The sequence below is a fragment of the Sinocyclocheilus anshuiensis genome, unplaced genomic scaffold, assembly GCF_001515605.1.
Source record: "Sinocyclocheilus anshuiensis isolate Anshui unplaced genomic scaffold, SAMN03320099.WGS_v1.1 scaffold108, whole genome shotgun sequence".
In the NCBI taxonomy this organism is placed as follows: Eukaryota; Metazoa; Chordata; class Actinopteri; order Cypriniformes; family Cyprinidae; genus Sinocyclocheilus; species Sinocyclocheilus anshuiensis.
In genome coordinates, this window is record NW_015554071.1 from 293931 (window position 1) to 305571 (window position 11641).

General features: G+C 36.5%; 1 protein-coding gene across 2 annotated transcripts in view; it reads right to left on the reverse strand.

The window, feature by feature from the left end:
* The window catches only part of LOC107668719 (zinc finger protein ZFPM2-like), a 52991-nt gene extending 41365 nt beyond the window's left edge, over positions 1-11626 (reverse strand). For both annotated transcript variants that reach the window (XM_016460693.1, XM_016460692.1), the window contains exon 1: positions 11597-11626. The gene's annotated coding sequence lies outside the window, so the exon portion shown is untranslated. The remainder of the gene's footprint in view (positions 1-11596) is intronic.
* Between the last annotated feature and the right edge of the window lie 15 nt (positions 11627-11641).

Below are 11641 nucleotides of genomic sequence, written 5' to 3' on the forward strand. Positions count from 1 at the left end.
TGGTGTGATCTGGGTGAGTAAACTCTTTCGTTTCATTAGCTTTATGAATGGCCCCTTTGTAGGAGGTCAGCAGTGACTGTGTGCATGAAAGCAATGGAGACACAGACGCATTGAGAGGAGATGTGCTGAACAAGGTCAGAGTTTTACCACATTTGATCTTGTAGCAAAAACAAAAATGTCCAGACTACAGCAGATGACAATGTTACTCCTCCACAGCTCAGCAGACTTGATGGAGCTCTCGCTTGAGTATAAATTTAGGTATAAACACATTTCATTCCTAGTACAAATGATTGTAGATGGCAGCTCAGATTATTTAATCTTGGAACAACTTCAGAGAAATGAAATGTTTGAGTTCATATGGAAATCTTTTGATTGCTGACTTTAGTATCTCGGCAAATCTTTAGCAGAGCTCTAGGATAAACGCTAGATACTGCACTGTTAACCCTTACTGAACTGTAAAATGACCAGTAACTTAACTGTAATATGCATTGCATCATGGGTAGTTTCAGTGACCTTGCTTATAAATTACAGTAACTTTTCATGAATTGAAACAAATTATCAAAGAGTTTTACAAGACAATCTCAGTTTTTCTACTTCAAAATGTCTTGTTTAATTCAATGTGTTACTTGCTTTTTCTTTATCATTGTGAAATGTACTAATAATTTCTGTGTGAAAATTGCTTCTACACTTTTCTTTTTCAATGTATACAGATTTATAGATATGAACAGAAACTAAATATATTATGACATGACTTTTTTCCTCCTATGGGTAATTCTAAAATGTTTCAAATCTTCATCTTCCATACTCTCATGATTTGATTTTTATCAAATCAGTGAAAATCTATTTCTAAATTGAGAGATTGTGTTTGCTAATTAATTTTACCTTGCAATAATTCAAACAGGATATTCAACAAATAATCATGCTGAGCAGGACTTTTTAATTTCCTCCTTTAAGAATTAATTGGATGGTCAAAATAGGCTTCAAAAAGAGGAGCTGAAAAAAAGAGGGCTTGATCACATCAGCGAAAAAGGTGGGCAGTCTGGAGGAAAATTAAGTTACATTACATTACATTTGATTAAAGTTTAAAAGGAGATTTTTTAAATAACATGCACTGATAAATTGTACAAAAAATGTGACTGTGAAGAAAAATGAAGACGGTAAATAAGGTCCATTTTCATGTTGACTTGACTTTCCATGTTGACAAAAGGGTCACTAAGTAAGCACAGATGTCGTTTGCAAACAGTGTCTAACCTCCTTCCAGCAGAACACACTGCACTTCAACTCCAGCTAGCCGCTCAAACACTCAGACTTCCTCTAAAACACACACAAAGCAGAAAACACACAAAGTGAAATATGCAAGTATGCGGGCATGATCTGAGTGACTGCTAATTTCATGCTTGGATTTGCCGCTCGCCTGCGATGTTGGAGGCGTGTGTTTGCATGGTGATAGCGGCCCGGCTCGGTATCAGCTGGCTTCAGTGTAGAGCCATGCTGCCCCGTCGCACACCGCAGCCAAAGCAGGACGCTCTCCAGCACCCTAATTACACCTGAGCTAATTCAATCTGACAGCACCGAGCCGCATGGAAATCAGCCTTCTTTCCCCCACCATTCCAGCCTGTTCCTTCTATTCTGCTATTTTACAGTAGAGTTTTTACATCTGACCAAAGACTGATGAGCAGGAAGGGCATCCTACCAATTATTTTTGAAAGAAATAGTATGCAGAATGCATGCAGTGCACAAGATGCACATTTTCTTTGCACAGAGAAAATGACTGAATTCATTTGACAAAATATGCAGTAGTATACAGAATACAGCAGAGAATATTATATCCCACAATGCAATGCGCTCAACTTGACCTTCCATTTCCAGTTTGATGAATAATGAAATAAAAATAATATCAACTTTTGTAAATTTGAACACTTTTTTGATTACTTGATTGGATTGCCAAAAGAAAAACAGATCTACAAACAAAATAGAATAATAAATTTAGAGTTAGAATGACCCCAAAATTCAATATATGGAACAAATATGCCCCAATATGCCTGTGTTTGTCTTATATTTCTACACGAGCAAGCGTGCTGTTTACCCAAATATCAGGATGACTGCAGATATGACACTGATTTTATACAACAGTTCAATTAACAAGTTAATTTTACGAGTTACATTTTGAATCTGCACTTTTGAGTGAATCAATGATTCAATGATCCATTCAAAGACAGTCACTTGCTTTGTTCCTGAATGAATCTGCACTTCTGAGTGAATCAATGATTCAAATATCCATTCAAAGACAGTCACTTGCTTTGTTCTTGAATGAATCTGTGTTTTTGAACAAATCAATGATTCAAAAATATATTCATAAAGACAGTCACTTGCATCACTCCTGAATGAACCTGTGTTTTTGAACGAATCAATTATTCAATGATCCGTTCATAAAAACAGTCACTTCCTTCATTCCTGAATGAATCTGTGTTTTTGAATGAATCAATGGTTCAATGATCTATTCATAAAGACAGTCACTTGCCTCGTTCCCAAATGAATCTGTGTTCTTGAATGAATCAATGATTCAACGATCCATTCATAAAAACAGTAACTTGCTTCATTCCTAAATGAATCTGTTTTTGAATGAATAAATGGTTCAATGATCTATTCATAGACAGTCACTTGCCTCGTTCCCAAATTAATCCGTTTTTTTTAATGAATCAATGGTTCAATGATCTATTCATAAAGACAGTCACTTGCTTTGTTCCTGAATAAATCTGCTTTTTTGAGTGAATCAATGATTCAATGATCTATTCATAGACAGTCACTTGCCTCATTCCCAAATGAATCTGTGTTTTTGAATGAATCAATGATTCAATGATCCGTTCATAAAAACAGTCACTTGCTTCATTCCTGAATTAATCTGTGTTTTTGAATGAATCAATGGTTCAATGATCCATTCATAAATAAAGGCTTGCCACACCTACTGGTGGTTTTAGTTTCAAATGTAAAAGCTTAATTTCATTTCAAAAAATAATTGTATATCTTATTATTCAAAATATTTTTAAAACATTAATATCATAGAATCAGGTATGCAATCGTAAGTGCAGTGTAACTAAATTCTGGCGTCTTTGTCAATATTACACACCCGTTGTATGCATATTGCAAATACCGTGTATCGCAAACATGTGCATAACATCCAGAAACTACCCTTCTACACTGACCTGCCTAATTTCATTTTGCAGTTTTTAAAAACAATTTGCTTTACTAAGGACAACACAACACAAAAACTAAGATGCATCATATAGAGTAAGCATGCTTGATTACATTCCTAAACAGTATCATTTTTCCTCCTGTTTCTCTGTGTGAATGTCAGATTTGGATTCCTCCTTCTAAACCTCGGCACAACATCAAACAAACAGCTGTGGCAGCCTGGCACCGTATCACATGCCCGATCACCTCAGTGGCATAACATCTCAGTCGTTCTTCTGGGCTCTTCCCAGGGGTAGATGGGCCAGAGAGATCGGAGAGAACAGGAGAAAGGGACAAAGAAAGAGAGGGTTCAGGAAAGGTGTGGGCCAAGAATGTCTTTTAAAGTGTCTCAGGGCCTATATGAGAATATCTACTGCACCTCCAGGCCATGTTTAATTTGACATGAATAATTAACATTAGGTACAAACGCAGTCAGTCGAGCAGTATCTTTTCAAATGGTAAGTTTTCAATAAAAGTACTTGAAAGTGTATGTATTGGTACCTATATAATGTACACAAGTGTACCTTTTGAAAAGATACCGCCCAAGTGACAGCGTGCGTACCTTTTTCCTGGGAGTGTACTGTTGCGTACAATATATAGTACAAAAAGAAGTGTGTTACAAATGTTACAATAAATGTAGCGTATTTCAAGTACTAAAAGTATCCTTTTAGAAAATGTACTTGCAAGTAATATAATATTAATCAAATAAAAGGCCACTTAGAGTTCACTTTCATGACGACCTTTCTTAACACACTTTTAAAAAGTGCACTTTTATATTAATGTCAAATTAAAAGTTTTACTTTAAAGTACATTTTAAATCATTATGTTTTAATAATGTTTTGTTGTGCTTTAAAGAAGTACACTTATTTTGATGTGTTGACTAACATACTAAAGCACATGTAAAGCACTTGATTATCATTTAAACTAGTGTTTTTGATGTTTCATTTAAAGTTAATATATATTCTAAATGTGCTAAACTGCAACTTCATTAGAAAGGTGTAATTACAAATATAATTAGTTGCAAATAACATGCAATTAAGTGTATATTTTTACAAATATACCAAAGTTTACATCTTAAAGGGATAGTTCACCCAAAAATGAAAATTCTGTCATTAATTACTCACCCTCGTGTCATTCCAAACCCGCAAGACCTTCGTTCATCTTCGGAACACAAATTAAGATATTTTTGATAATATCTGAGAGCTCTCTGACCCTCCCATAGACAGCAATGCAACTGCAATGTTCCCAGGTCCAGAAACGTAGTAAGGACATCGGTAAAATAGTCCATGTGACATCAGCGTTGTTTGCGTACAGTAGACAGCGCACGCATGCTGAACGTAAACAACGCTGATTACGTTAAGTGCGTTCTGGGGTACTCTCTAAAATGGCGGAAGACGGTAACTTGGGGAGAAGAATTGTTGAATAAATTATGTTATTATTGTATTCTTTGCGAACAAAAAGTATTCTCGTAGCTTCGTAAAATTACGGCTGAACCCCTATTAATGACAGAATTTACATTTTTGGGTGAACTAACCATTCAACGTACGTACGTTTTACCAAGGGTAGTGTTGGTGTAATAAAGTGTGTTTCCACTTTTTAGCACCTGAAGCTAAGTATATAATATTCTCTATACAGCTCTCAAAGCATCAGTGATACATCTTTGTTTGCTCTGTGATGTTTTGGGAGAATGAAAAACCATGCATGACTAATCTGAGATACAATAGGAACTTTTTCGTTTAGCATACAGAAGCCCATCAGCGATCACCATGTTCCCATGATCCTCACACACACATGCTCAGTGTTTCCCACGAATAGCCTTTGTGCTGCTGCTGTATCTTTAAATGAGATTAGATGAATGATTACACAGCATGGAAATATGAATAACGTTCAGACCTCATCCTACAATACACTCTGTTATCCCAGAACTAGTATTTGTAGGAACAACGCCTTGTATGAGTGCTGACATCTGGACGGAGAAACTATGACTGAAGAGGGAACACAATGACCTACAACATCCTTGTCTGAAAAAAAAAAAAAACGATTTCCTGACTCTAAAGATCTGAATTATCTACTGAAACCCAACAAGAAATCAATCCACCATAAAATAATAAATTACATTCATCAGAGCAAAGTCTCCATTATCCAGACATTTACATTTACTTAATTGTAGCCTCTTTACATTACAAAGCATTTATACAACAGAAGTACAAAGTGCAGTTGCAAAATCTCTGAAATCATAAATGAAGCATAACTGATGACCATCCGAAAATTGTTCAGAAGTAATAAAAATACACAAATAAGTAAGAGTATGGTGCTGTAAAATGAATGTAGATCAGCAACTGAAATATCACATTGAGACTATTGACTGCAGACTTCACAAATCTGAGCAGAAATCACCATTGATCATTGAGAAAATGATCAGTTTTCTTGATGAAATGATCAGAAAATTTCTTTCTCAGGAGAAAATCTGAGAAGCAGCAGATTTACACAGAAGTCTCTGTTAGTTCATTTAATCTCATTACTGTCTGTGAGAATCAAATGAGATATTAAAGAGATCTCCTGTTTTAATTTCCTGGTCTGTGATCCTCATATTCTTGGCAAAGAAGGCCTTTCAAACCAAGCAACACGCTGTATCGTTTTCTGACAAATCCCTGATATAAACACAAAGCACAACTAATAATTATGCTTTACAGTATTCCAGTATCCTGGAAGCGCGATCACTATGGTAATTAAAGAACTTAAAGGCTGTCATTTGATATCAACAGCTTTGCAGACTCAACCCCAAAAGCACTTTGAATTATGAACTTTTAAACGCAGTTCGCAAAGATGCTCACACAAACTTCAGCTATCACCTATTAGTGCCACGGATTTGTGCCATTAGCAATTTTCCGCTCCGCATTTAAAAGCGTGCCATCACATTTGCTGTGGAGGTGCTGAAGTTAAAATTAGACAGCCGAGCTCTCTAATCCCAACAAACACCGTTTACTGTGGCACCAGCAGCCACTGTACAAGCAAACATATCTGGCTTTTCAAATAACTCATTTATTAAGCATTTTATAAGCCAACGTCTCATGTTTAGCGTCTTTGTTTAGACACTGATTAAAAAACGGCATCCAACAAGCAAACGGTTCTGAGCTCCTCTGCACTTCTGTTTGTATATTTCTGTCTCTTTAATTTAGTAAGTGAAATTTCAGCCACATGACATGATCTTCCTGTGAGGAACAACCCCACAAACTCCAGACCAAGTAACATATGAACTCTTAACAGTCACTCTTCATTTCCACAACTAGCTAAAAGAGAATGTGCTTTGAGGCATTTATCAATCTGCAAAAGAAAGTAAAATCCTGAAACAAAAAATACTTTACAGTACTACTGTTATGTTTCTCTCCTCCGCCATGTTTAAAGTTTATGGCCCGCCCACTTGGAAACTCGTTTATTAAAATGATCTCAGAGTTGTCCAGTTGTAAATACAAATTGAGAGGCCGTATATGTACAATTTTTGACTAGAAAACTCATATTTACGATAATTCTGATGAAAGGGAGCTCTGTGCGCTCAGGTGCTGGTGTTATCAGTGATGTCAAAATAAAAGTCCACTTCCAACACATTGGCCAAACTGATTTTTTTTTTTTTGTCCCAATGTCAATATTTAAAAAAAAATAATAATAAATAAATAAATAAATATATATATATATATATATATCAGCAGACATACAGCCCAGGAGATCAGTCTCGTTGATGTGAAAATAAAAGTCACATGCACTGTCAAAATAAAAATCCGCTTCCAACACATCGTCCAAACGTTTTTTTTTTTTTTTTGACAAAGTCAATAATTTAAAAAAATCCCAAATATCAGCAGATTTATCACCTCGGGAGATCTCGGTAATGTCAAAATAAAAATCCTGTACACTGTCAAAATAAAAGTCCACTTCCAACACATTGGCGAAGCAGATTGGTGAAACACTTTTTTGCCGATGCCGATCATTTAAACATCTCAAATATCAGCCAATATATTTGCCCGGGAGATCAGTCGACCACTACTTTTACGACAATGAATTAGAGTGTAGCAACACTTTATGCAGAAACAGAAGTATTACAAAGCTAAATAAGATAAAGAAATTAAGTCGTCAAGTTTATTTGTACAGCGCTTTTCACGATACAAATCATTGCAAAGCAACTTTACAGCAAATTAAGTTTCTACAATATTTAGTGGTAGTTTATCAGTGGTGAATGATTAATATGATGAGTGGGCCCGGTGACGTTTTGCTTCATTGTTTTAATGTTTTATTTACTATATGATACCCTTGTTGTCTGATTCCATTGCCGATTTGACTGTTCAAATTTAATCTTGATCTACAGTTTGGACTACTGTCTTTTTCCATTGAAGTGAAAAGATGTGCTTGCCTATTAAAACGACATAGAAAAAAGACACCCAAGGGCACTACCAAGATGGCCGCCAAGTGCAATGACATGCCTTCTAACGGGAAGGACAAGCTCTTTAACAAATCTTCAGAACAAACTCTCTAATTGAGCTGTCTTTTTGTTCCCATTGAAAACCAAGCACCAGTTTGTGCATCTGACAACAGTTATTGATTTAACATCATTGAACTCTAAAGGCTCAATGAAGGTGAGGAGAATAAAAGTGGCGTGTTCCTCTAGAGCCGCTGGACCTCACTGATAGGACATCTAGCACAGCAGGGGCACCAATGATTAAGGCTCGTCAAATAAACATCTCGCTTATCTTGTTTTTGCCATTGATTCTGTCGGCCTCTTCTGTCGACCAGAGCTACTGGTCCCAGAGGCAGCCTACAGACATTTGTGTGTGTTTGTGTACCTTTCAAATTACAAGTTGTCATCCACTAGGTTTCCATAAGCTGTTTTAATATTATTTCATGTATGGTTTTAGTAAATGTATCTATTTATTGATCATTTATTGGTGTTTTATCATACTGCATTTGCACCATTTTTTACAGCGATAAACCAGTCAAGACTGTGCATTACAATAATTTTACCACAGTTACCTCTTACCTTTACTGCAATGCACAGCCTCTTGTGGCTTGTTGCTTTAGACTAGAATACAGGCATTATAATGACCGAGTTGTGGAACTGTTGTGTGTAACAAACAGTAGCTGCATTCCTAAACAGTCGGGACGTCTCCCAGCGTTCCTGGAGAAGGGTGAGACAGGCGCGTGGCGTTCCCCTCCTCCTCCTGCAGCCTAGTGAGCCACAGCACTTCATAGCTCATTAGTGCTGAACAGATGCTGAGGAGAAAGTTGGCACGCAATCAGCCCTTTCTTCATATTGCACTGATCTGTGAGAGATAGCTCGCGACTGAGGAATGCCTCACGCTGACAGTTGGCAGATGAAGTTAATCAAAATGGATTAAAAAAAGAATAAAGGAGAGGCAACAATCTGACATCCTTGATAGGGTATAATAATGAAATAAATTATCATATTCTGACAGCACAAAGTTAGCGCCGACAACCACGAATAGCAGCCTCCAAATAAATAATTGAAGTATTATGAACAATGAGTGCAAGAGAAATACTTTGACAGTTCACTGCTGCAAGAGCTGAAACTAGCAACAAAACTTCATTAGCAGTTACACCATATTGAAAAAGAAACATAACATGTAGAAGCATATACAGTGGTCATAAACAGATTTGAACACTTAAGCTGCACTAAAAACATGTCAATATCATTTAAATGGATATCAAACTATCAATATCTGCACACAAATGATGCTAGAGGGAACTAAATTCAATCTTGTTCATTTTTGCAGTGACTTATGTATAGTGGTTTATAGTGGATGTATGAAGTCAGTTGTCCTAGTTCACAGAAGAACCACAGGTGTGTGTGTGTGTGTGTGTGTGTGTGTGTGTGTGTGTAAAATAAACTTAAAAACATGCTCAAAAACACATTTTAAAAGCATTTTTTTTTTTTACAACACAATAATATTTTAAAAGTTTTTATATGGCTTTATTGTGCAATGATGATTGCCAGACTGTATATTATATATATTTAATATGATATATATATATATTTTACTTCTTTTTTTTTTTTGACATTTTTCAGAGATGCAGAGTGACATTAAAGACAAGACACTTTGTTAATTACATCTACAGTTTGGCAGTCATTAGACAAAGACATTCAAAGATAGAACGCAAAATCAAGTATTCGAGAGAGTTGTGTAATATATGCATATATTCTGGGTAACATTGTGTATACATAAATTCACACACACCATAATTTCAAATTCTGTGAATAAGTCATTTGTTAAAAAAAAGTCCTCAGTACATCGTCAGCCTCTTTTAGTACCTTTTTTCCTCAGAAGAAAAGTTACAAAAGCTGTCACCGGGGCAGTACCTTTTCAAAAGCTACACCTTTGCACCTTATTTATGTCTAAAGGCTGCAAATTAGTACTATAAATGTCCATATTAGTATCTAAAGTGTACTTACGAGTACCTAAATGGTACATTCCTAAATGTACCTTTTGAAAGGTTACTGCCCCAGTGACAGCTTTTGTACCTTTTTTTCAACAGTGTGATGACCAACTGTAATTATTTGCTGTTTTACAAATCCATAGACAGTAAACATGTCCTCAACATAACAATGAGTTACGTTTCAGTTTATGACAAAAACAGCTGGTAGACAACTATAGCAACTCGGACCATTCTTGCTGTCATTTACTGGGCAATCCCGCCTTGCACCGACCAACAGTTTGGCCAAATTTACACTGCGATTGGTGATAAGAGGTTGAGATGAACAGCTGGTAGCAGCCTGTGCTGGAAATGCTGAGCTGATAGTACTGACATCTACTCTCCCACCAAGACACCTTGGCCATCCAATCTCCCTTACCATCAAACTCTTATTACAATAAACCCCTAAACCCCAGCCGAGGGGGGAGGGACGCATGGGAAGGGAAAAAAAGATGACCCAAAATGCCCTTTTATCTCTCCATAAGGAGAGAGACAGGTCCTTCAATGGGGCTAAAATAGTGGGAGAAGAGAAAATACATAATTTATCACCATATTATCGGAATATCCAGGCGGGCTAATAAAGAGAGTGCGGACTGACTATTCCTTGTCTTATCATGCGAAGTGGAGGATGGGGGAGGGATTATCAGGCTGGAACAGACTGCCGGCCTGGAATTTTAATGGTAATAATGGGGTCTCTGATGGTATATCTTCCCCAGCTTATCAAGCCCATCATCTGCCCTTATCGCCACAGTCATCGGGGCAAATTAATGGAGCTCTTTCAGTGCTCTCACTTTATCTGCCTCGCAGAGGGCACACCAGAGAATGGAATAGGCAAAATATGAAAATCCAGGGTGAATTGCCAGGGTTCAGATAACAGGGCAAACGCTGTTCAATTGGGAACAAAATGTAACCATAAAAAAAAAGAGAGAGGAGCATCTCTACCCACAACAACCTCTTTGTCCTTTGCTATGAAGCAGGTGGCTGGTAAAGCTGCGCTCTTTACAGGTGCTCTAGCCTACAGTCATTTCAAGAAGTCTCCGCTGTGTGCTAGTGTTTCAAATCACTCCAGAAATATGTGGGGCATGTCTGCAGATTGAGATATCACTACAACTGCCTGCTGTATAATGCAGACCTTGAAAAACAGAAAACAGACATGATGAGAGCTGATATGCCCGGACTGCTAAGCAAACCGTTTCACCACTTGCAGAAACTCCAGCGCAATATGCCAAGACTGAAAATAAATAATAAGGTGTTTTGGAGAGCTGTCCTTGTGCTACATTTCAATAAAACTTGAAATTGCACACAGTGCGGTCCAAAGCACCTCTCTGTAGTTCTGAGATGCATGAACAGATACTTGTTTGCATTATTCAAAAAAAAAAAAAAAAAGTGTAGTAGTCTAGTTTAACTAATTTTACAGGTTAAATATAATTTTTATGTCATTAGACATTTTACATTTCTAGCATTAATTTGGAAAGTTCTGGATTTAAAAAAAAAAAGTCATTGTAGTTAATTAGTTCTTTAAAAAGTCTATATTTCTTAGTTTATTCAAAGCACTGCATTAAAAAACCATAATGCGCATGCTTCTACTTCACAAATTGCATGCAAATCAACAAATCAAGAGTTTCCAACTTTCCAAAGATCTCAATTCTGTCATTTCTATTTTATAGATAAAATAAAAGAAAAATAACAATTAATCACAATTCTGATAAACGCATCAATCTATAAAAGATAAACGAGCCCTTTTAATTTTCTGATCCACAATCGATATAAAATCTTTAAATGAAACATCAACTTCAGCTGAACCTTTAAAAACTATGAAACTAGAATAAAACAACCTGTCATGTCATCTGAAACAATGCATGAGTAAAATCCGCGTTGGCAAACTCACGTTTGAATTGCTTGGGGTTGCTCTGTTTCCTCCGGGACATTCCTG